Here is a 27,971-nt window from a genome sequence, read left to right on the forward strand (position 1 = left end):
TATCGACGTGAAACCAAAAAAGTTATGGCTTTTGGAAAGTGGGGAGGAAAAAATGATAATGAAATTCTGAAAAATGGCGGCATCAGAAAGGGGTTAACCTTGACCTCTGAAGTTAATTGGTTTGACCAGAACTTATTTAGCGAGGGAATAAATATGCACTCACAACTTTTCAGTATTAATTGTTTTTTTTTTTGTTTTTTTACAACATATTATTCCACTATAAAATTTTGGACTATTTTGTCAGGTCCATTACATAAAATCTAATTTAAAATATATTTTAATTCCAGGTTGTAATGCAACAAAACAGGAAAAACACCAAAGGGGAAAATGCTTTCGCAAGTCACTGTATAACTTAGGATCTGTTCACATACGCATTCAAAACCTCCATCAGGGTTTCTATAATTTCTGACTGCAAGAATCGTTTTATTCTTGCAGTCAGTATGACAGAATCCATGCCAGAACCCCTCCAGACCCTATTACAGTTCAATGGGGTCCACTGGTGACCAATTTACTCTATTGTACGACAAATCCATTATGCTAGTAGGAACATAACTTTAGTCCATACAAATATGTTTGCATCAAGCAGGAATCACCAATGGATCCTGCAAGAAGGGTCATCAATATAGGCATCTTGCTGCAGAAGCCCCTAAAATTAACAGATGTGGACCAAAACTTGAAGGGGTTTCCAGGAATGGTCTGTGACACTTGCTAGAGTGCTGTGACCTCTTCAATATTTTACCAGATGCAATCACACATTCATGTTGCGGCTGTGCCTGGGACTTCAGCTCAGCCCCATTCAAGTCCCACGCATCGGATCCCCTCCAATTACACATAAATAACCGATACTAATAATAGACAGCACATAAGGATTTCTGCAAAACTATGCTTATGTACAGGCTACAATGGAGTAGTAATTTTAGCTTTTTTTTTTTGCCCTACCTATAAATTACTGCATAACCCCTCTATGGGGAGTATCGTCTTCGAATGACTTATTTTCAAATTAACGGTCCACCTAGAATAAAGTTAATATGATATAAAAAAAAGATATAAAATTGCAGTAAAAAAATTATGAAATTGCAGTTTCTGAAATTCCTTTTCTAAAGGGTAACTGGCCCACACCTTTGTGTATGTTCCAAATTGTTACATGTAGGGCACATTCTGGAGTCACAGGACTATAGGATTGTGACCAGAGTTTCTTCTAAGTGGAAAATAGTTAAAAACACAATCTAATGAGTTCAACAAACCCATTAACAGCTCTACCTGTCTGTAGGATGTGGAATTTCTAACTCTATTTTTCCTGAGGTGCACTGCATAGACAGTAATTGTGACAACAAGGTTCTAGACTTTTAGCACTTACATGCCATAATGTTACATAAGTCTATTCTCTGGTTTCCACCCTATATTTGGGTGCTGAGTACTCGCAAAATTTTGGGGCATCTAAGTGTTAAAAGAAGGGCAAATGTAGGCTGAGTAATCTATAGTAGCCCATTTGACTAAAATTAAAGTTTAGACTTGAATTTCACTTTGAGCTTAATATCTCTTTTAGTTGTACAAGAAGTTGAGATCTGTGGAGTTGTTTGTTAGGCTCCTCACACTGTAGCGCTGATTGATCCGTCCCAGTCCCTGCCAGTGTTAGAAAAGATAATGATGTAGTCCTGGTAACTTTCCTTGCATGCAAAAAAGTGACTCTGTAGGATCTAAAAAAAATAAAATTTGAGCCTGAAGAGCCCTCAGTCAGTAAATACAATAACCCTCCATGGATCTGGCAGGCACAGGGACAGCTATAGCAGTGTAAGGAGCCAATCAAACATCTTCCCATATCTCAGCTTCCTGGATCCTTTTCAATGTGACATAAAGTTGATGGAGTAATATAGTGACTTCTCCATTTTAAGATTTCAATTTGTAGGTTTCTAAAATTTTGTATCTTCATAAATTAATGTAATAAATAGTAATGCTAAATAATGATTCTAAAACCAAGGACTTTCCTAATCTCTTGAGTATGTTCCTTTCTTATAATTTTAAAATTCTACAATAAACAGATAAAATATGGGTCTTGTCCAGGTGCCATTGCCAGTAAAAAGCCGTAATCATAACCTCTTCTTCAGGAAAAAACATCCAACGCAAATTTATATGCTTGGGTGGCAAATAAATGTAAGGGCTTCCACAGAGATAAATCTGTTTGAGCTGCCTGTATAAAACAGACTGCGGAATTGACTTAGCCTCGTAAACTCAGGGGAATTGAAGAACCTGATACTCTGTCCTTATGTAATTTAAGTGTTAGTTGTTGTCTGTGGTTGTTATAAACATTTTTATGGGCACCAAATGTATAATGTCTGGCAGAGGTCTTTTAATAGGTCTCATTCTGTGGAGCTGATGCAGCAAAGACAGTAGGGATGATTAGAACAAGTTGCACAGCAAGGAATTGATGCCAGACATTAACTTCTAAGACCTTATGCAATCTTTGTCTAGACCTCACATGCCTTTTCAATTGTAGCTATGGACGGTTTGTGGTCATAAATAGAACGATTAAACACTGGTCGTATGCAGGTACATTTAAATTTAGAATTTTGCTGACAGGGATAAGTTTGAAGATAATAACATTATATATTTTGTGACGTAGGTTTAGATAGCACCAGGTGATTGAGTAGAAGGGTGCAGAGATAGGGGCCCAACCCTCTACAGACTGTAGAAAGTATTACGGACACCAGTAGGTGTTAATTTGCAGGTAAAAATCTTTAATTTCTCATACCAGGGTGCGACGTTTCGGTCCAAGCATAGACCTTTTTCAAGCACTTCTATAACTGGTGAGTCGGCGTGACGGTGCAAGAAAGAGCGGTTTAAAGATTTTTACCTGCAAATTTACCCCTACTGGTGTGCGTAATACTTTCCACAATTATATATTTTGTGTTATTTTACCTTTTTTTACTCCATTCTATTGTGTTAGTCAGCCCAATAATAAGGGTATGTTCACACGGGCTATTTTAAGCCGTTTTTGGGGCTGTAAACGCCCCCCCCGAAAAATGGCTAAAAATGCAGGGGCTGAACGCCTCCAAACATCTGCCCATTGATTACAATGGGAAAAACGGCCTTCCGTTCTCACGTTTTTAAAAAAGGCTGCGTAAAAAAACGCCTCATAAAAAGAAGTGCATGTCACTTCTTGAGCCGTTTTTGGAGCCATTTTTTAATGACTCAATAGAAACACAGCTCCAAAAACGGCTGTAAAAAATGCTGCCAAAAACGCTAGTTGCTTAAAAAAACGACTGAAATTCAGGAGCAGTTTTCCCTTGAAAACAGCTCGGTATATTTAACCATTTTTTGTAACGCCTGGCATTTTTTTTATTTTATTAAAGTGAATATTCACTTTTTAACACCATGTTATTTTTAGGTCTAAAATTCTGTGCTGATTAATTTCTTAATATATCTTAATAATTGTGGTTGGAGTTCCATTTTGCTGATACAGAACTCCAAAGCTCCTGCATAGACTATGGGGACAATTTATTAATAGCTTTGCGCCTGTTTCTAGCTTAAACAATTTGCAAATCACGGTGCATGCCAATATTTGAAAAATTATTTAGCAGTTTTGAAAAGTGTCAAAAAAAGAGAACTGGGTTTACCGGATGTGTGTGTGGTCTGCACCTTTTCGACAGATTTCTAAATGGCGTAAATCTTGGCGCAAATCTACACCTTCTTAAAGATCCCAGCTAGAGGTGAGAACATTTTTTGCCTGATTTGATTTCTATTGATTCCCCCCTTTCGCCGTCCATTAGGATGAATTAGCGAATTAATTAACCAGGTTTAAGATAGTGATTAGCCAAATTTTTAAGCAAAATAGGGGAAACGTCTTTCCCATTATATTCTATGGACCATCAAATAAGCTAATTTAATCAATTCACTCACCCGTACTCATTGTCTGATCTGAGCACAAAGATCCATTTGGCCATTAAGATCCTGTATATCTTATAATTTCATCTACTGTGTCTTCCTACATTTTTCTCAGAACTGATAGGTCCTTTTTAAAAGTTACAATTATTTCTGTCTGTAGCCACCACTATAAGGAGCCCAGAAGCTTACTGCATAATATCTTATTATTGTGTTCAATGTATAAGCACAGCAGTATGCAGTTATTTTCTAAGCCCCACCTAGTGGTAACTACAAGCAGCCAGATTTTTTTAAATCTTTGTCTATGCAAGAAATTTGGAGCTCTATGTAATAAATACGGAGCTCTGACCACTATAAGATATATTTTGAAAACAATCAGCGCAATATTTTGAACTTATTTATATTGATAAAACAAAATGGCGTTCACTTTAAGTGAAACAGTGACTATAACTAGTGGTTAGAATAGTTTCTTTGCATCACTGAAGACTTTGATTTTATTTCAACCACAGGTAACATCTGCATGGAATTTGACTCTTTTCCACATGATTGTAAGTGTTTCTTCTGGATACTCCGGTTTCCTCTCACTGGTTAATTTGATTCCTTTGAAAATAGTCCTAGTAGTTTAGAAATTAGATTGTGTGCCCTACAGGAGACAGGGACTGATGTGAGTGATGATAATTTGTGTTCAGCACTGCAGATTATGTTAGAGCTACATAGAAAACAGGAAATAAATTCATTTTCAAGTTAGAAAACATCCACAATTACAAGTTTTCCAGCATATTTCTTTTATTAACATGCTACATTTATGTATTATATATTCTTACATTTACAAATTGCATGTCTTACCATACTATTATAGAAGTTTTCTTCCAGATTAAACCTTCCATTGAAATCAATAGAAATTGTAAGAGGAATGTTTTGCATTTTTGGTTCCTACGGTGTATGCAGGTTGTCATGAGATCCTTCTCATTTGTCCCGTGTGCCTTCCCATTATACAATAGATCAAGCAGACACAAGAGGTAGAGCAGAGTGATTATAGGAATAACATACACAAAATCGAGAGACATGGAGAGAGGAGTGGGTGGGAGATCAAGGAAATGTGTGATTAAAGACAACTCTCCAAAGTCTCTTAAAGGCATGGTGTTGCCCTAAAAACATGTTTTTTTTTTTAAAATTAAACATTTAGTGTGTGGGTGATTAAACATTGTTCAAATTTTTTTTTTTTTTTTTGGCACGAGCCATGTAATATTATAAATTATTTCTAATTTATAATACTACCCATTTTTGGCCACTAGATGGGGCTGTTCCCAAAATTGCAGCATTGCAACATTGGGTTAAAAGCCCTCGCTCTAGTGAGCTCTCAGCATCCCCCCCTCCTTTATCCTGGCTAGTGCCGGGATAAACGAGGGGTTTGAAAGGTTTAACCTGCTACACTGCGTGTCGCCATTTTTTGAGGTAACCCACAGTGTAGTAGGTTTACATATAGTAGTAAACACACACAAACACTAACATACATTGAAATCTCTTACCTGCTCCTGCCGCCGCGGCTCCCTCTGGCCCGTCCGCTCCGTTTGCTGCCGCTGTTCCATGTGCACAAGTCCGGAAGCCGCGACCGGAAGTAGTAATATTACAGTCCGGCCGCGACTTCCGGTCCACAGGAAAATGGCGCCGGACGGCGCCAATTTCGAATAGGACTGTGTGGGAGCGGCGCATGCGCAGTTCCCACACAGACGCCGTACACGGACGTGAATGGGACGGGAGCCGTTCACAGTCCCTATGGGACTGTGGCTGCCGTACTCCATGTCTGTGTGTGTCGTTAATCGACACACACAGAAATGGAACAAAAAATGGCAGCCCCCATAGGGAAGAAAAAGTGTAAAAATAAGAAAAAGTAAAACACAAACACACAAATGAATAAAAACGTTTTTATTAAAGCACTAACATCTTTAACATATAAAAAAAATTATTTGCCATGACACTGTTCCTTTAAAAAGCTGACTATGCTTGAAATTTCATGCCCTAATGTTTAGTAAGAAGAGCAGCTCTGGAGCGCAAACTGCTGTTCTAAAATGTGAAATACATTTATACACAAAAGGACAAATAACTAGTGTGGTAAATCAGACAAGTGATATAAAGCAGAGTCATCAATTTAGGTAGGTGAGTAAACAGTTGTAGCAGTAAATAGTTGAAGAAGTTCATAGATAAGGAGTGTGAAAGTTTTATTGTCCTCTGATGAAGTTCTGGTTCATTGTTGTGATGCCCCCACAAGGTCTGAGGGGAATGTAGAATGAAATACAGTACATCCATGCGACACATTCATTCCTATTCTGTGTGTCCTAGGTTGCCATAAGTCACTTTGAGATTCATATACTAGTATTATCATATCTGAAATGTTGTGACCAGGGCTATAGATGCAAATGGAAGTAATGAAAAAAAAAATCAATAGCAGTGCAATGCATTTACTTATATCTAGGGCAAAATTCATCGGAAGCCACTTAACTAAAACATGGTATAAGAGTGTGGGAGAAAATAAGGGTATCTGGAGAAAATCACCAGGGAGATCATTATAAACTGTTTTAGTGGGACATTAAACAATATATATATTGTAACGTCCACTGAGCTACTCTGCCGTAACGGAGTAGCTGCTGGACAGACAAGTATTGGACAGTCACTGGTAGATAGTACCGTGTTAGCAGGCTGGTGCTGGGTAGCTAAAAGCTGGCTTGTGCTGATTTATCGGAAGCTGGCTTGTGCTGGATTACTGGAAGCAGGACTGGTCACGGACACTGGACTCAGGATGTAGGACTGGTCATGGACACTGGACTCGGGCTAGAGGACTAGTCATGGACACTAGACTCGGTATACAGGACTGGACACAGGTACAGGACTGGTCACGGACACTGGACTCCAGATATAGGACTGGACATAGATACAGGACTGGTCATGGACACTGGACTCGTGACGAACACTAGACTCAGGATACAGGACTGGACATGGATACAGGACTGGTCACGGGCATTGGACTCGGGATACAGGACTTAAAACGGATACAGGATAGGCACGGACACAGATTTCAGGGAACAGGATACAGAACCTTCGCAGACTAAGGCCCCATGCAAACGACCATATTTTTTCGCTCCTGTAAATACTGGCCGTAAATACGGGTCCTTTGTCACACATTTTTAAACCGTATATAACCCGTATTTACTAACCCGTGCCCGTAAATACGGGTTTGTTGTCCTATGGGAACCAGGAGCAGGAGGCAGAGCCCTGGGATGCCGGCGTTGAGTATAAACAAACTGACGGCTGCGGCTGCCAGTGGAAGGTAAATCCCTTTACGCCCCCTCTTTTTAGCGCCAGAGCGTAGGAGGAATTTTTTGATGCGTTCAGGGGCATCAATGTTCTCTTCAAGTTCCCAAGATCTCTCCTCAGGACCAAAACACCTCCAGTGCACAAGGTATAAAAACTTCCCTCCAACTTAATTGTAGTCCAGAATCTCCTTGACTTCAAATCCATCTGAAGAAACCCTGGGAGCAGGCGCAGAATTAGAGGACTTACTGTACCGGTTAAGGACCACAGAGAGAAATACAAAAAAAGAACCAGGATAACAAACCTGGTAATGAAAAGGCACTCGACTCTAAGGTTATGAAATGTAACAAAATGTTTATTAATGCAAAAAATAATCTTAATATTAAAAAAAGGCTCAAAACAACCGCATTGCAGGTAACCCTGTATTTCAATAGGACAAACACACACCCGGCCGGGCTAGAAATAAATAACAGTTATACAGAGACAAAATTACGTGAACGTTTCCAGCAGTTAGATAATGAATAGATCATAAAGTAAGACATATAAGGGGACATATAAAGTGGAAATCAGTTTGAAATGTATCAACAATGGTCTGGCTATAATTGGATACACATATTAGGGATAAATTATGTTATATAATAGACACGTGGTCATTCGTGCATTACACATTTACAGGCTATCCAGCATATACATGTAAAATAAAGGTTATAGAATATAATATACTTATCCAGTCACGGAATACAACTAGTAAAATGGTCAACCCGATGAGCTGTTAAGTAAAGCCTGTCCGCTGTTGATTCCAAGGTGTGGCATAAGGAATTCAAGACAAAGCCGCAGAATTTCACAGCAGCTAATTCACAGGGGCCTCCAGCATTAATAGATCCAAACAAGACAAGAGTAGTCTGTTCCAATACCGAAAAGGTCAATACGAATTCAAACACGTTAGAAGCCATGTGTCTTCCTAGTAGCAAAGTCCTTAAGGAGAATCCTGGTACAATATAAATATAATGCTGATAGTCATGGGAACACGGGATCACCCCTTTATGCTCAAAAGTCAAACCAATGGATACATCCATGTTGGTAAATCCACATGTAAAGCGACATATAGGTAAACAGTCCTCCTTACAGATGCAAATAAGAGTATATGAATACGACCATTTGAGCGAGCTGGAAAAGCTCAGTTGTCTCAATAGCCAGTGAGGAAAAGTTCAAGTTTCACCACAGCCGTACGGGTAGATCAGTGGCAGTAAGTCAGCCATAGCCGTGTAGAGGAAAGTCCGAGCGTGTGATGTCAGATCGTCTGGACGTACAAGCTACATGTGCTGAAGCGTTTCATCACCACGTAACTTCATCAGAGCATTGCATAGCAAAATGAATACAAAGTAAGTATTTAAATATACATATAGCCAATCAAAAATCAGACTGGACAAGGGTATAATTAACTCTTACGTAGATCAAAGACAGTGCAGGGAACACATACAGTGGAGGAAATAAGTATTTGATCCCTTGCTGATTTTGTAAGTTTGCCCACTGTCAAAGTCATGAACAGTCTAGAATTTTTAGGCTAGGTTAATTTTACCAGTGAGAGATAGATTATATAAAAAAATAAAAATAAATCACATTGTCAAAATTATATATATTTATTTGCATTGTGCACAGAGAAATAAGTATTTGATCCCTTTGGCAAACAAGACTTAATACTTGGTGGCAAAACCCTTGCTGGCAAGCACAGCAGTCAGACATTTTTATTAGTTGATGATGAGGTTTGCACACATGTTAGATGGAATTTTGGCCCACTCCTCTTTGCAGATCATCTGTAAATCATTAAGATTTCGAGGCTGTCGCTTGGCAACTCGGATCTTCAGCTCCCTCCATAAGTTTTCGATGGGATTAAGGTCTGAAGACTGGCTAGGCCACTCCATGACCTTAATGTGCTTCTTTTTGAGCCACTCCTTTGTTGCCTTGGCTGTATGTTTCGGGTAATTGTCGTGCTGGAAGACCCAGCAACGAGCCATTTTTAATGTCCTGGTGGAGGGAAGGAGGTTGTCACTCAGTATTTGACGGTACATGGCTCCATCCATTCTCCCATTGATGCGGTGAAGTAGTCCTGTGCCCTTAGCAGAGAAACACCCCCAAAACATAATGTTTCCACCTCCATGCTTGACAGTGGGGACGGTGTTCTTTGGGTCATAGGCAGCATTTCTCTTCCTCCAAGCACGGCGGGTTGAGTTAATGCCAAAGAGCTAAATTTTAGTCTCATCTGACCACAGCACCTTCTCCCAATCACTCTCAGAATCATCCAGATGTTCATTTGCAAACTTCAGATAGGCCTGTACATGTGCCTTCTTGAGCAGGGGGACCTTGCGGGCAATGCAGGATTTTAATCCATTACGGCGTAATGTGTTACCAATGTTTTTTTTGGTGACTGTGGTCCCAGCTGCCTTGAGATCATTAACAAGTTCTCCCCGTGTAGTTTTCGGCTGAGCTGTCACCTTCCTCAGGATCAAGGATACCCCACGAGGTGAGATTTTGCATGGAGCCCCAGATCGATGTCGATTGACAGTCATTTTGCATGTCTTCCATTTTCTTACTATTGCACCAACAGTTGTCTCCTTCTCACCCAGCATCTTACTTATGGTTTTGTAGCCCATTCCAGCCTTGTGCAGGTCTATGATCTTGTCCATGACATCCTTAGAAAGCTCTTTGGTCTTGCCCATGTTGTAGAGGTTAGAGTCAGACTGATTAATGGTTCGTAGGGAATCAAATACTTATTTCTCTGTGCACAATGCAATTAAATATATATAATTTTGACAATGTGATTTTCTTTTTTTTTTTTATATATATAATCTATCTCTCACTGGTAAAATTAACCTAGCCTAAAAATTCTAGACTGTTCATGACTTTGACAGTGGGCAAACTTACAAAATCAGCAAGGGATCAAATACTTATTTCCTCCACTGTATATATGTCAAAATCTAAATAGGAGTTCCGCTCTTATTGGGTGTCACACAGGAAAGGCAAAATGAAAAAAGTATAACAACAACGATGGAGCATGCAGACCGGGTCCCAGGAGTCCGACAATGCACTGAAAACAGTAGTGCAGGCAGAGTTCCGGGACCCGGACCGCAGCCGAGAATCATATGTTGATGTGCCAACCAAATAAGTAAAGTTATTGCTGAGTATGTTTGTATACATAATATTATAAGGGCAGGTGTAGATCGGGTCCAGGGAGTGAGACCACGAATTGGGAACAATCACGTGAGCGAAGTCCCGGAGTCCAGGCCACACCGAGATGTTAATTTTAGCATGGTATCCCTATGGATCGAGACATTTACCAAATATGCTCATTTGTAGAGAGGACCGGTATGAACCCAGTGCAGGCCAGGGTCGCAGGAGTAAGATCACACAGCAACAGCTGCATGGGCAGAGTCCCGGAACCCGTGCTGCACCTAAAGAAACATATGTAATTTTAATTTACTATTGAGTCCCAATGGATAAAGGGATTTCAGGGTGTAAATCCACATGCTTTCCTTTTGGAGTAGTAAGCGATCTTGATTACCACCTCTATTGTCCTTTGGAAGTTGGTAGATGGCCATAAATGAGAAGCCATCAGGTGGTTGACCATGAAAGTCTCTGAAGTGAATAACTAATGGCTTTTTGTCATCAGCCTTCCTGATGTCACGGATATGCTCGGAGATACGTAGTTCCCTAATGGTTTTCCCCACGTAGAACTTATTGCATGGACAGAAAATTAAATAAACCACCAGGCTTGAACGACAGTTCAAAAAGTCTCTTACAGAGAACTGTTTCTCTCCACGGGAGTCAGAGAATACATTGGATTTCTTTACATATTTACATTGGGAACAAGTGCCACATTTAAACATTCCTTTAAGAGGATGGGTGGGTCAGTCCTTATTCCTAGATCTCCTAAATTCAGACTTAACAAAAAGATCGCGTAAATTCGGAGCACGTCTTCAAGTCATACTAAGAAAATCATATCATGTATGTCATTGCATAAAGTTAGATGAGGCCAATTTTTTACTAAAATGTCTCTTACCTTACCCCAATGATGACAAAAACGTGAGATAAATCTAATTTTGTTCTTTTTATTCAACGGAATAGAGGAACTATTAGGTTTATGATTTTTTTTTTACTAATATCTTGGTTATTTGGCCCAGCACAGAGCAATGAATTGCGGTCACTGTGAAGAGCCTTGTTGTATCCCCATTTTATGCTTTTCCCAGAGTAGCCTCTCTGTCTGAAATGAACAGAGAGGTCACGAGCCTCGTTTTTAATATCAGATAGGTTCGAGCAGTTTCTGCGATGTTGCAGAAACTGACCTACTGGGATTCCCTGAATTAAAGATTTAGGCTGTCTGCAAGTAATAGAGTATTGCCCGCTGTTGGCTTTCTAAATGTACATGTCTCAACCTTATTACCATTTTTCTTTGTCCACAATTCAAGGAAACGTATTTGTACATCACTGACAGTATACGTAAGGTGGATATTCAAATCATATTGGTTGAGAAGACAAATAAAAGCATCCAGCTGATCGCGGGTACCATTCCATAACATAAACACGTCGTCTATGTAGCGATACCAACAGGAGAAAAATCTCTTAAATAGTTCACAAGAGTAAACCGTGACAGACTCCCAGTATTCCAGATGAAGACAGGCACATGAGGGGCCACAAGATGAGCCCATGGCAGTGCCCTCCACATGTAGGTAATACTTCCCGTCAAAACTGAAACAATTGTGAGTCAAGACGAATTCAAGCATATCGACAATAAATTTGTTTTGATGCGAAAAGTCAGATCGATGTTTATCCAAGTAATAGGAAACTTCAAGCCAGCCCAATGAAGGATAGAGGTATAAAAAGTATTCAACATTCAGTCCAACCAACAAACACTCATTGGGGACAACTAGATCATGTAATTTTGATAACACATTACCAGTGTCAAGGACAAATGACGGTAATGAGAAAAAAACATTTTTGATCCACATAGCGTCTACGTTTGCTGGTTGGGCCATCAATATCAAAAATAATCGGACGCCCCGGTGGTCGCTGTCTATTCTTGTGAAGCTTTGGGTAGTATATATATATATATATATATATATATATAGTCGGCATTCTGGGTTCCCTGAGTTTAAGATATTGAAACTAATTTTTACTGATTAAGCCCTCGTCAAAGGCGAATTCAAGCTTCCGATGAAGGTTACATATAATATCGGGTAAGGGATTATCCATTACACGTCTGTAGCTGGGAGTGCCTAATTGTTTCATTATTTCCCCAATGTACTAGTCCTCTTTGAGGAGTACCACATTACCACCCTTATCACTGGGTTTTATAATAATTCCTTTGGTATCGCGTAGTTCGCGAAGTGCCAGGCGTTCAGCATGGCGAAGGTTATCATTTGGGGTGTGTGTCCAGTTGATAAGACTCCGGTCACGTTCAATTCGCTCAATAAAAGCTCTAACATATCTGTTAGAGGATATTGGGGGCATAGTGAAACAAGAAGGCTTAAGTCCAGTAAATCAGGGAATATTTGGTATCAAGGAGGTGTTTATTTGAATATTTTCTTCTTGCAGACCATTTAACACAGAGTTTCGCATTCCCGAGAGGTCATATTGGACAGAAACTCATTTTGGAGTTCTTCAGCTATTTCAGGTAAATCATGACTATTATCATAGGAGTGATATAGACGTAAGAGGATTTTCCGTAAAAAGAGTTGGATGTCTTTATATACTTCAAATTTGTTGCCCCCAGTACTTGGGACAAAGGAAATACCACGGTTTAACAACTAAATATGTATTTCTGTTCAGGGAAAATAAGTAATATTGATAATATTATTATCACATCCTGTGCAGTCAGTTAATTGGGCCGGGAGCGGTATCTTCCCCGAGTGATTCTTACCTCATCGGGTCTTGTGTCGTGGGGGTGTTGGCACAAAATGAAAGGGAATTATAAGTCTACTGGCATAGTTGCTTCTCTTTTTTTTTTTTTTTTTTAGATTTTTTTCAGATTTTTTGAAGCAATAGAAAAATGTCTCTCCCAAGCTTTCCGATACAGATAGCACATAACTATTTTTCTTGTTCCTGCACTATTCCCCTTTCTTTTGAATATTTTTATTACCTAACCTGCCCACCAATATCTTCCTCCCTCAACGTGTGCTGCCACCATAGACATTAACTTGTCAGCGGATCCTAATAAAATTGGTAGGATTCAGACAATTTAGCAGATAGGACTACATGTGCTTAAAGAGGCTCTGTCATCAGATTCTCAAATCCCTATCTCCTATTGAATGTGATCGGCGCTGCAATGTAGATAACAGTAACGTGTTTTTTTTTAAAAAAACATTCATTTTTGGCCAAGTTATGAGCTATTTTATATATATACAAATTAGCTTTGAAATGGACAATGGGGCGTTTCTTTTTCGTTATGTCCAACTGGGCGTGTATTGTGTTTTTAACTGGGCGTGTTTATGTGTATGACACTGACCAATCAGTGGCCAGTCAGCGTCAACACTCCTCTCCATTCATTTACACAGCTGCACAGAGTTCTTGCTAGAACGATGTTCAGCCACATACACAAGTGTCCTGATAATGAATACACATGAAATCCAGCCTGGACGTCATGTGTACTCAGAATCCTGACACTTCTGAATCTTTTCTCTGAGATTTCAGCAAGCCACTCGTAATCTCGCGAGATTACGAGGTAAACGAGATTTCGTTTCCCTTGCTGGAAATCTCAGAGAAAAGAGTCAGAAGTGTCAGGATTCTGAGTACACATGACGTCCAGGCTGGATGGTCATGTGTATTCATTATCAGGACACTTGTGTATGTGGCTGCACATCGTTCTAGTAAGAACGCTGTGCAGCTGTGTAAATGAATGGAGAGGAGTGTTGACGGTGACTGGTCACTGATTGGAAAGCGTCATACACATAAACACGCCCAGTTAAAAACACAATACACGCCCAGTTGGACATAACGAAAAAAAAACGCTCCGTTGTCCATTTCAAAGCTCATTTGCATATATATAAAATAGCTCATAACTTGGCCAAAAATGCACCCATGTGACTGACACTCTTATAAAAGCTACATTTGTGTGCAATGATAATACTAAGAAGCCACCCCCCCCTCATGAATAGTAGGCGTGTGAGTGGCTGTTCATCAGTATATTGCACCTGTGTAATCTCCCTCTATGTAGCATTGTGGTTTATCTGCATCCTGCTGGGAAGTGGTGTGTGTACCTGCCCTTATGAGTAAGTATGGCCTGTTCAGTGATTTTATTTTATAACTAGGTTAAGATCACACATTCATATATTTTATATATAATTTAGCCCTAAAATTGTTGTTTTCTATTTACTTTTTACTTTGATCCTTATTACCAGTTAAATGCAATGATAGTGTGGAAACAGATTTGATGTGCTATGGTAAAGATGAATACATCATAGTCATGAAAACAATGTAGAGACGTGGATCACCTCTAATAATAAAGGCTGACAACTCTCTATTCCTTTAATGTTTAACCTAATTTCCAAGGGAGATGAGTTTGCACATGACAGGAGCACAGGGCAGGAACTCTCCAACTATTGGCAAAGCAGCGTTTTTTTCAGATGTACTTTGCATCAATTTGTAACTGGCAATGTCACCGCTTGTTAAATAGAATGAAAAAAAAGTGAGCCTTGGACGTTCTGTTCAGATGAGGTAATCTTTACCAAGAAGATAAATGTTGCCCTTTCTGCCAATGTACAAGAAACTGAGTATGTAATTGATCTTATTACAGAGAGCTATTGGCTTGAACAGCTTGTCCCTTTATTCTGATTAGAAGATTCAGCATATATCCTTTCTCTTCAGTCCCGAGGGGAGAAAAAGTCTTTCTCCTATTTGCGAGGAGGTTTCTAGGCAGGATTGGCTAAATAAATAAATAAATGAAGCGTTGTCAAACAATCTCTCACCTAAAACAGCCTCTGGATGTTCAGGGTTAATTCTTCCCTTAAAGGGAATGTGTCACTAATTAAACCTTTTTTTTTTAAGTAAGTTACTTATTTGTATTATATTTTTTACGTTTTTTGCTGTATTTTTTTTTTCTTCCACATGGTGGAAAGTATTAAAAATGAAATAATAATTTGACATGTTTTCCTATGTCGGCCACCAGTGGGAACACTTCCCAGAATTACAGCAAGGTGAATAAGGCAAAGCAACCTGACTCACAGCTGCAGTAAATGTGGGAGGGAATCTCACCCCCCTCCTACAAGCAAAGGAAAGTGTGTCTTCAAGTTGCTGAGCAGTGTCCGGCTGCCATTTTTGGTGTGATTGTACAAATGTAGCTGGCAGAAGCTATAGGACACACCAAAAGGCTAAGGGTATGTTTACACGCTTACTAAACAAAGGGAAAACAGCTCCTGATTTTCAGCCATTTTTTAATCAAACTCGTGTTTTTGGCGGCAATTTTTATGGCAGTTTTTGGAGCTGTTTTTCTATAGAGTCCATTAAAAACGTCTCCAAAAACGTCCCAAGAAGTGATATGCACTTCTTTTTGGTGGGCATCTTTTTAGATGCCGTTTTTGGAAAACGGCCACGTAAAAAACGCCCCGTCGGAACAGAACGCCGTATTTACCGTAGTTTCAATGGGCAGAAGTTTGTAGGCGTTCTGCTTCCGATTTTTCAGCCATTTTTCGGGACGCCTACGGCACAAAAAACGTCTGAAAACACTGCTTGTGAACATACCCTTACATGAAAGGGAAGTGAATGACTTTTCAGTTGACAGGTTCACACGGCGTGTATTTGACACGTTTTTTTTGCGCATTTTATGTGCCAAAAACAGCATAAAAAAACGCTTGATTACGCTTGATTTTGCATGTTTGGGGGGATTTGTGTGTGTGTGTGTGTGTGTGTGGGGTGGGGATGCCCGCCGCTGATTCTTCAAAATAGATGATAAGCGGCTATGAATGATCAGCGGCGCCCGTGCATGCTCCGCTACACAAAAATAGGACACAGCTCTGCTGCCCACACTACACACAGCTCTCTTACATACAGACACACACTCAGCTCTGCTGCACACACACACTCAGCACTGCTACATAGACACATACTCAGCTCTGCTACATACAGACACAGACTCAGCATTGCTACACACAGACACACACACAGTCACTCAGCACTGCTACATACAGACACACACTCAGCACTGCTACACACACAAACTCAGCTCTGCTACAAACAGACACATACTTAGCTCTCCTACATACAGACACATATTCAGCTTTGCTGCACACACACATACTCAGCACTGCTACATACATACACACACATACTCAGCTCTGCTACATACAGACACACATTCAGCTCTGCTACACACACACACACACACACACACACACACTCAGCACTGCTACATACAGACACATACTCAGCTCTGCTACATACAGACACACACACAAGTTCTTGCCGCCTAAGCTCCTCTTCCTTGCTCCTTCACTTCGTTGAACATATGGCTGGTAGCCGCGGCCTGAAGTTGTCATCTTACTGTCTGGCAGCGGCTTTCGTTCCACATGAAAATGGCGCCAGATTTCACTCCACGAACGAGCTTCGTTAAGGTCTGTGTGGGAACTGCGCATGCGCAGTTCCCACACAGACGCCACACACTCCTGAGAATGGAACGGCTCCCGTTCGCATTCTATATGGGATTGTATGTGCCGTATAGCATCTTACTATGTGTCGTTAATCGACACATACAGAGATAAAAAAAAAATGGCAGCCCCCATAGAGAAGTAAAAGTATGAATACATTAAAAAGTTTAAAGTGACAACATAAATAAACAACATTTCTGTTTACATTATATAAAAAGCAATATAATTACAAAACAAAAATTCATGACACCTTCCCTTTAAGTGGAACCAAAATTTAGAATTATCACGTCATAGAGATTATTGGATAAAATACGTATTCTCGGAGTGGTCAACCAAATGAGTTTCCTACACATGATGGGAAATAATTTTATCCACATTTGTGATATTATACCATTTTCTGAAGCAATGTATTATATTGACGTATATCCTAAAACATGAATTATATGAAAAATCTATCTATCTATCTATCTATCTATCTATCTATCTATCTATCTATCTATCTATCTATCTATCTATCTATCTATCTATCTATCTATCTATCTATCTATCTATCTATGTATCTGTAATGTCGGGGTAGGGAAACAGACAAGTGAGCCCTAATCTACCCGCCACTCAGTCCCTGCCTACTTGCAACGACCCGCCCTAGGCGACGGGGTACAACTGGGCGACGGTCCCTACACTCAATAGGTGCACGACAGACAAACAGACAAGGGTACAAAGAAGCCAGGGAAATGGGGAAGTTGCCCACGGGAACACCGTGAGCAACAAGCAAGGTGAACGAGCCGAGTCAAACCAGGAGATGAGCGAGGTACAAAAACGCAGAGCAGAAGAATGGTCAGTAAAGCCAAGGTCAATCACAAGCAGAGGATCAGTAGTTCAAGAAGCTGCAGCAGGGCCAGTAAACCAACAGAGAAGAATCACAAGCAAAGGAGGAACAGGAAAGGCAGGTATAAATAGACAGAGGGCGGGAGCTAGCTCCATCTGGCCAGGCTGTGATAGGCTCTCCCACTCCTAAGCCTGCCATCCTGGGTGGTGGAAGATGGAGTCAGTCTCATAGACATAGAAGCAGGTGCAGACTGATTACCTATGGGCGTCGACACAGAAGTTGTGTCTGGCAGATCCTTTACAGTACCCCCCCTTTTATGAGGGGCCACCAGACCCTTTCTAGGTGGACCTGGTTTATTGGGGAAACGAAGGTGGAACCTCCTGAGCAATACCCCAGCGTGAACATCCCGGGCGGGTACCCAAGTCCTCTCCTCAGGCCAGTATCCCCTCCAATGGACCAGGTACTGGAGGGAGCCTTGGACCATCCTGCTGTCCACAATCTTGGCCACCTCGTATTCTACCCCCTCAGCGGTGAGAACAGGGACCGGAGGTTTCCTCGAGGGAGCCAAGGACGGGGAGCAGCGTTTAAGGAGGGAGGCATGAAACACGTCGTGTACTCGAAAAGACGGGGGCAACTCCAGTCGGAAGGAGACAGGGTTAAGGACTTCAATGACCTTGTATGGCCCTATAAACCGGGGAGCAAACTTCTTGGACGGGACTTTAAGGCGCAAATTTTTTGACGATAGCCACACCAGATCCCCGACCACAAACAAGGGGTTAGCAGAACGTCTTCTATCTGCCTGAGTCTTTTGTATGCTCTGGGACGACTCTAGGTTCTTCTGAACCTGGGCCCAGACTGTACACAGTTCCCGATGAACGACATCTACCTCGGGATTGTTGGAACTACCAGGTGAAACGGAGGAGAACCGTGGATTAAACCCAAAATTACAGAAAAAGGGGGAGACCCCTGACGAGTTACTGACCCGGTTATTAAGGGAAAATTCGGCGAGGGGAATGAGACCCAATCATATTGACAGTCAGAGATAAAACACCTTAAATATTGTTCTAGAGACTGATTAGTCCTCTCAGTTTGGCCATTAGTTTCAGGATGGACGGCAGAGGAGAAGGACAGATCAATCTCCAACTTTTTACAGAAGGCTCTCCAAAACAATGAAACAAATTGTACCCCTCTGTCAGAAACAATATTGACAGGAACCCCATGGAAACGCAGGATGTGTTTGACAAACAAGGTATCTAACGTCTTAGCATTGGAAAGTTTCTTGAGGGGCACAAAGTGGCACATCTTACTGAAGCAGTCTTCTACAACCCACACCACCGACTTGCCTTGAGATGGAGGCAAATCGGTGATGAAATCCATGGAGATATGGGTCCAAGGTCTCTGGGGAATGGGCAAAGAACATAGTAAGCCCGCTGGTCGGGACCTGGGAGTCTTGGACCTAGCACAAACTTCACAAGCGGCGACGTAGGCCTTAACGTCTTTGAGCAACCCAGGCCACCAATAGTTTCTGGCAGTGAGGTGCTTGGCACCCAGGATGCCTGGATGGCCAGATAGTGCAGAGTCATGATTTTCCCTAAGTACCCTTAGCCGGAATTGCAGGGGAACAAACAGCTTGTTCTCAGGAAGGTTCCCGGGAGCTGAACCTCGATCAGCCGCAATTTCGGAGACTAAGTCAGAATCAACAGAGGAAATGATTATACCTGGAGGCAAAACACAAGCAGGATCTTCCTCCGAAGGAGGGCTGGCCATGAAGCTACGCGACAGTGCATCAGCTTTAATATTTTTAGACCCAGCCCTATAGGTGACCAAAAAGTTGAATCTGGTAAAAAATAACGCCCATCGAGCTTGTCTCAGGTTTAGCCTCCGGGCAGATTCTAGGAAAACCAGATTCTTGTGGTCGGTAAGGACCGTTACCTGGTGCCTAGCCCCCTCCAGGAAGTGGCGCCACTCTTCAAATGCCCATTTAATGGCTAAGAGTTTGCGGTTGCCAATATCATAGTTACTCTCAGTGGGCGAAAACTTCCTGGAGTAGTAGGCACAGGGGCGGAGATGGGTGAGGGACCTGGTACCCTGGGACAAGACATCCCCCACTCCCACCTCGGATGTGTCAACCTCCACGATAAATGGCTTCATTTGGTTGGGCTGAACCAGCACTGGGGCCGAGATAAAGCACTTCTTAAGGACCTCAAAAGCCTGGACAGCCTCATGAGGCCAGTGGAGGATATCAGCACCTTTGCGAGTGAGATCCATAAGAGGCTTAGCGATGACCGAGAAGTTAGCAATAAATCTCCTGTAATAATTAGCAAACCCCAGGAAGCACTGTAACACCTTCAGGGAGGCAGGTTGGACCCATTCCGCCACATCCTGGACCTTGGCGGGGCCCATTCGGAATTCATGAGGAGTGAGGATTTGACCCAAAAACGGTATCTCCTGCACCCCAAACACACATTTTTCGGTCTTGGCAAACAGTTTGTTTTCCCGAAGGGCCTGGAGCACCTTCCTGACATGCTCAATGTGGGAGGACCAGTCCTTGGAAAACACAAGTATGTCATCAAGGTACACTACAAGAAATACCCCCAGGTAGTCTCTTAAAACCTCATTTATGAAATTCTGGAAGGCCGCGGGAGCATTACACAACCCAAAGGGCATGACGAGGTATTCGAAATGACCTTCGGGCGTGTTAAACACAGTCTTCCACTCATCCCCCTCTTTGATGCAGATAAGGTTATAAGCCCCCCGTAGATCAAACTTAGAGAACCATTGGGCCCCCTGAACCTGATTGAAGAGATCAGGAATCAAAGGAAGGGGATACTGGTTCCTTACAATGACCTTATTCAAGTTTCGGTAGTCAATGCATGGCCTAAGACCACCATCCTTCTTCCCTACGAAGAAGAAGCCAGCACCTACCGGAGAAGTAGAGGGGCGAATGTAACCCTTGGCCAGGCATTCCTGGATATACTCTCTCATGGCTTCACGTTCGGGACAAGAGAGATTAAATATCCTACCCTTAGGGAGCTTAGCTCCTGGTACCAAATCAATTGCGCAATCGTATTCTCTATGAGGTGGTAACACTTCGGAGGACTCTTTAGAGAAAACATCAGCGAAGTCCTGAACAAACTCAGGTAGAGTGTTCACCTCCTCAGGGAGAGAAATAGAATTAACAGGAAAACATGACGTCATGCATTCATTACCCCATTTGGTAAGATCCCCAGTATTCCAGTCAAAAGTGGGATTATGCAACTGCAACCAGGGAAGGCCTAAAACCAAATCGGACGATAATCCCTGCATCACCAGTACAGAGCACTGCTCCAAATGCATGGAGCCCACAAGGAGTTCAAAAACAGGGGTATGCTGTGTAAAATAAACATTAGCAAGAGGAGTGGAGTCCATACCCACTACCGGGACAGGTTTAGGCAAATCAATCAATGGCATAGCTAGAGACATAGCAAATTCCACAGACATAATATTAGCCGAAGACCCTGAATCCACAAAGGCACTGCCGGTAGCAGACCTACCACCAAAAGAGACCTGAAAGGGAAGCAAGATTTTATTACGTTTCATATTTACGGGAAATACCTGTGCGCCCAAGTGACCTCCCCGATGGTCACTTAGGCGCGGAAGTTCTTCCGGCTGCTTATTCTTATGCCTAGGACAGTTGTTCACTTGATGCTTGTCATCCACACAGTAGAAGCAGAGACCATTCTTCCTGCGGAACTCTCTACGTTGTTGGGGGGACACGGAGGCCCCGAGTTGCATAGGTACCTCCGAGTCTTCCGTGGAAGAACGAAACAACGGAACCTCGGGAGGCATCATGGGGGAGTCAGAGGAGAAAACACAAACACGTTCAAGTCGTCGTTCCCTGAGACGTTGGTCAAGTCGTACCGCTAAAGCCATAACCTGATCTAGGGAGTCAGAAGAGGGATAGCTAACTAGCAGGTCTTTCAGGGCGTTCGACAGACCCAATCTAAACTGGCACCTTAAGGCAGGGTCATTCCACCGAGAAGCTATGCACCACTTCCTAAAGTCAGAACAATACTCCTCAACAGGTCTCTTACCCTGACGTAAGGTCACCAGCTGACTCTCAGCAAAGGCAGTCTTGTCAGTCTCGTCATAAATGAGCCCGAGAGCAGAAAAGAAAAGATCAACGGAGGAAAGTTCAGGGGCGTCAGGAGCCAAGGAGAAGGCCCATTCTTGGGGCCTGTCCTGGAGCCGGGACATAATTATACCCACCCGCTGGCTTTCAGAACCAGAGGAGTGGGGCTTTAAGCAAAAATAGAGCCTACAACTCTCCCGAAAGGAGAAAAAAGTCTTCCGGTCCCCTGAGAACCGGTCAGGCAACTTGAGGTGGGGTTCAAGAGGTGAGGTGAGGGGCACTACCAGGGTAGCATCAGGCTGGTTGTCCCTCTGAGCCAGGGCCTGGACCTGTAGGGAGAGGCCCTGCATTTGCTGAGCCAGGGTCTCAAGGGGGTCCATAGTAGTGTCAGGGACCAGGGTAGACTAGGTATATGGGCTTGTGATTACCTAATGTTGGGGTAGGGAAACAGACAAGTGAGCCCTAATCTACCCGCCACTCAGTCCCTGCCTACTTGCAACGACCCGCCCTAGGCGACGGGGTACAACTGGGCGACGGTCCCTACACTCAATAGGTGCACGACAGACAAACAGACAAGGGTACAAAGAAGCCAGGGAAATGGGGAAGTTGCCCACAGGAACACCGTGAGCAACAAGCGAGGTGAACGAGAAGAGTCAAACCAGGAGATGAGCGAGGTACAAAAACGCAGAGCAGAAGAATGGTCAGTAAAGCCAAGGTCAATCACAAGCAGAGGATCAGTAGTTCAAGAAGCTGCAGCAGGGCCAGGAAACCAACAGAGAAGAATCGCAATCAAAGGAGGAACAGGAAAGGCAGGTATAAATAGACAGAGAGCGGGAGCTAGCTCCGTCTGGTCAAGCTGTGATAGGCTCTCCCACTCCTAAGCCTGCCATCCTGGGTGGTGGAAGATGGAGTCAGTCTCACAGACATAGGAGCAGGTGCAGACTGATTACCTATGGGCATCGACACAGAAGTTGTGTCTGGCAGATCCTTTACACTATCTATCTATCTATCTATCTATCTATCTATCTATCTATCTATCTATCTATCTATCTATCTATCTATCTATCTATCTATCTATCTATCTATCTATCTATCTATCTATAGAATAGGAGGGATCCTCCAGCTCACCTGAACATAGCAGTCACACTGTCAGTAGCGCTCGGGTCCTCGTGTCGGCACACGCAGTGAATGAACGAGAAGGAGAAAGGAATGGATCCAGCACTGAGACCAGGTGGTTTGGTTTAAAATCGGAAACTTCTTCCAAGATTTATTTGACAAAAAACAAAAAGGGTGAGTTAAAAAAATAGACAAACGGTGTTCCTTCAGGATACAGTAGCTAGTTGAAGGGAATAGGCTGGTGCCTACGCGTTTCAGACGTGATCTGCGTCCTTAGTCATGGCTTCCTATGACAGTTATTTTGTATGTCTTCCATTTTCTTACTATTGCAACAACAGTTGTCTCCTTCTCACCCAGCGTCTTACTTATGGTTTTGTAGCCCATTCCAGCCTTGTGCAGGTCTATGATCTTGTCCCTGACATCCTTAGAAAGCTCTTTGGTCTTGCCCATGTTGTAGAGGTTAGAGTCAGACTGATTAATTGAGTCTGTGGACAGGAGTCTTTTATGCAGGTGACCATTTAAGACAGCTGTCTTTAATGCAGGCACCAAGTTGATTTGGAGCGTGTAACTGGTTTGGAGGAGGCTGAACTCTTAATGGTTGGTAGGGGATCAAATACTTATTTCTCTGTGCACAATGCAAATAAATATATATAATTTTGACAATGTCATTTTCTGTTTTTTTTTTTTTAATATAATCCATCTCTCACTGGTAAAATTAACCTAGCCTAAAAATTCTAGACTGTTCATGTCTTTGACAGTGGGCAAACTTACAAAATCAGCAAGGGATCAAATGCTTATTTCCTTCACTGTATCTATCTATCTATCTATCTAACCCAGGGGTCTCAAACTCAACCGGGTAAGTGGGCCACATATAGAAAAAATGTGAAGTTGACTGGCCGCATTACTTTCAAATTTGATACATTACAAAATTATTTTTAATTAATTAGTTGTTTGAACTACTATAACAATACTACATTACTATAATAATAGCGCTAGGTTTAAACTTTGCGAGAGTTTTCCACGTGCTTATTTCAACAATCCAGTTTTACAGTTTAAGTGTCGCTAAATGCAGTCCGGCAGCACAGTTGGCAGCATTTGGCATACACACAAATGTCAAAATTAGGCAGCCCATTTTTAGATCGTGCCACAGAGCCCTCTATAGATACTGCCACAGTGCCCTATGTAGATACTGCCACAGTGCCCTCTGTAGATGCTGCCACAGCGCCTTCTGTAGATAATGCCACAGTGCCCTCTGTGGATACTGCCACAGTGCCCTCTGTAGATAATGCCACTGTGCCCTCAGTAGATAATGCCACAGTGCCCTCGGTAGATAATGCCACTGTACCCTCGGTAGATAATGCCACTCGGCCCTCTGCAGATGCTGCCACAGTGCCCTCTGTAGATGCTGCCACGGTGCCTTCTGTAGATAATGCCACACCTCCCCTTGTGGATAGTGCACAGACACCCCCAGTAGATAGCTCCATTGGGGCTCTCTCTAGGAGTGGAATCCCCAGCCAGAGGGTTGCCGACGCTTTGGCCAGAGATTCCTCTGCTGGAGGAGCCCCTAATGTCACTGTTCAAAAACAGTGACGTCAGGGGATCCTCCTGGACCGAAATGTGATGTCAGGGGCAACCCCAGAGCCAGTGTTCCAGAGCGGAGCACTAGTATAGTCTCTGATCCGGAACTCTGGGGTAGCAACTGACATCAGTGTCCATATATGGACAGTGATGTCAGGGGCTTGCCCAGAGCTGAAGTCCCGGGGCAGAGCCGCTTCTAGCACCCTGCCTGGGATTCCAGCTCTGCTCCTGACATCACTGTTCATATATGGACAGAGATGTCAGGGGCAACCCTAGAGCTGGAGTCCTGTGCCGAGCGCTACTAGCGCTCCCACTGGGACTCCATCTGTGCTCCTGACATCACTGTCCAGCTCTGGGGAAGCCCTAGACATCGCTGTCCATATGTGGACAGCGATGTCAGGGGATTCCACAGAGTCACGGAGCAGAGCCTATGCTAGCACTCTGCCCGGGACTCAGGCTCTGGGGAAGCCCCAGACATTGCGTGTCCATTCATGGACAGCGATGTCAGGGGATTCCACAGAGTCCCGGAGCAGAGCCGATACTAGCGCCCTGCCCGAGACTCTGCTCTGGGGAAGACCCTGACAAAACTGTCCATATATACGGACAGCGATGTCAGGGATTTCCACAGAGTCCTGGAGCAGAGCCTATGCTAGTGCTCTGCCCGGGACTCAGGCCCTGGGGAAGCCCCAGACATCACTTGTCCATTCATGGACAGCGATGTCAGGGAATTCCACAGAGTCCTGGAGCAGAACCTCTACTAGCGCTCTGCCTGGGACTCAGGCTCTGGGGAAGAACCAGACATCGCGTGTTCATTCATGGACAACGATGTCATGGGATTCCACAGAGTCCAGGAGCAGAGCCTATGCTAGTGCTCTGCCTGGAACTCCGATCTGGGGTAGACCCTGACAAAACTGTCCATATATGGACAGCGATATCAGGGATTTCACAGAGTACTGGAGCAGAGCCGATACTAGCAGCTCTGTGTCCCGCGGGCCGTAGATGACAGCCTCAGGGGTTGCGTGCTTGAGACCCCTGATCTAACCCATGAAATAATTTGATGTAAATGTACGGAGCTGGATGCTAATACTTAGCGCCCAGCACAGTACATTTACGGCGTCGTGATCATGGGGGCTCAGTGGTTTTGCCCATGAGATCTTGTATGAGGGCATAGGTGTTGACATCCACCACCCTGCCGCAATGGAAATGTAACCCTTGTGATGCATCACTAAATAGGGATCATCAGCAGCAGCGATATTGATCAATAGTCCCGAGAGCTTTTCTGAGATTATCCCAGTTGGGGCATTCACTAACAGCTGTTATGCATTTTATACAGAGAGTAATGCATTGGAATACATAGGTTTTCCAATGCATTATAATAAAAAAAAAAAAGAAACTAAAATAAAATCTCTCATAATCATTTCTAATAAAAAAATGTATTATATAAAAGTCATTAAAAAAACCATATATTATATGCCCTTAATCATTACAGTGTATACAACAGGAATGCACAAACTGATGTATAGAATATGCCATCAATTTCTCATAGGTAGGGAATCTTTCCCTGGTACCCCGTATATAAGGAGAATGTCACTCCAGAGAGAAAATTTGGTGGAGTGTGTGGCAATCTCCACTGTAGTTAATGGGAGTTCTTAAATTCATGTCTGTTTCTGCAACGGGGTCAAACGGGAAGCAGGGGACCCCCGTTCTCATGATAGTTCCAGAAGTGTAACCCTCATCTATCAGATATTTATGGCATATACTGTCGATATGCCATAAATGCTTCAGATGGGAATACCCCTTAGACCGAATTCAGACGAACGTGGGGAAACTCGGACGTTTTTCACGTCCAAGTTGCCCCTGTTTGGGTCCTGTTTTCACGGATCCCCATAGACTTGAGTCTATCGAGGGATCTGTGAAAACGGAACAAAATAAGACATGTTCTATTTTTCAACTGACCCTTTACATGGTCCGTTGAAACAACAGCCATGTGAACGGCCCTTTTGAAATACATGTGTCCATGCAACGGCCGTTGTTTTAACTATGGACGTATACTATGGTTATCTGAATTCAGCCTTAAGTTTAATTGTAGTCCTAGGAAGTAGAAAAAGATGACAAGTTGGCCTTCAGACCAGAAAAGGCTGTACAATATATGTAAAACATAATTTAAGAAATGTAGAGAACAATGAAAAAAAAACAACAGTGGAATTTTTTTTTTTTTCCACAATTCCCTTGTACTGAAAAATAATACAAAAAATATGCACCTCAAGCTCAACAATTAAGACCCCACCTTTGCAATGTCAGCAAAAAAATACTAAAGTTATGGCAGGGAGGCAAAAATGTTAAAATAAGATGCGTATTATACTTTTTTTTTGCTATATTTTTTTTTTTGCTGTACATACTTTTTTTGTTGTATTTTTTTGCTGTGTATACTTTTTTTTGCTGTATTTGTCAAAACAATTAGTAAATCTAGTGCATGAGTTGCAGTAATCTGAATAGAGTAGATGTTATTTCCATTATATACAGGTAATTACCCTAATTTTCCCATTCTGTGCTCTGCAGCATGGAAACATTTAGGGCCGAGGCTGCAACAACAAGAATGACCAGGTGTGAACTCTGGTTGTTATTATACTGTAGTGTAGTTCATAGGAATAGTGTGAGAATAACCAAGTGTGACCCCAATAATTCTCATACCACCAAGCCAAATATGCTTTCAGCTAATAGGAGTACTGGAACCTGGTGGTACCCATATTCTGACTGAGCAGTGTGAAAATGGTAGTGATAATTCTCATAATATTTCCCCAATGTTCCCAGGAACTTGACATTGGCATGAGAATGACTGGGGTGACCAAGGTCATTCATTCTGACCCTGCAGCCTCTGCTCCAGAAGTTGCTGTAACATACGTACCCAGCCGCGATCCAGTGGCATTTATCTCTGCCAGCAGCTGCAATTAATATCCTGGTAGTGCTATTTCCTTCTATTGACCATAAACTTGAACTCTACTATTCTCATGGATTATCCTTTGCACCGAATACTCGACTCTGCTACATTTCCATTTCCGAACCCGTGATTGCCTGACTACTCTTCCGATCACTGCCTCTGTTCTGTATACCCGACTCTGCATCACCATTGCCAAACCTCGGATTGCCTGACTACTCTCCTGACCACTGCTTCTCTACCATGTACTGGTTCTGCTACATCACGAACCCTGAGTTGCTTAACTCCGCTGTGTCATATTCCTTTGACGTGTTATTTGAGTTTTGGCTGTTACTATTAGCAACTTTACCTTTGACTTCCAATAATCGTCTGGTGCACCGTTATCCAGAGAATCAATCTAGCTAAAGGCACTGAAGTACGGGGACCAGCTAAATATCCCAACCCTTAACAAAGTGGTGGAAATGGGGGGTGCTATAGGTGAAATTGTGCCACCTGGTTGGTTCTTTCTCTGGGAAATCTATCGTAGAAACAAGATCAGAACAGTTTCCATGTTTAAGAGCACAACCTGAGAATTTTGGGAGACTA

Source organism: Rhinoderma darwinii, chromosome 1, assembly GCF_050947455.1.
Source record: "Rhinoderma darwinii isolate aRhiDar2 chromosome 1, aRhiDar2.hap1, whole genome shotgun sequence".
Taxonomy (NCBI): domain Eukaryota; kingdom Metazoa; phylum Chordata; class Amphibia; order Anura; family Rhinodermatidae; genus Rhinoderma; species Rhinoderma darwinii.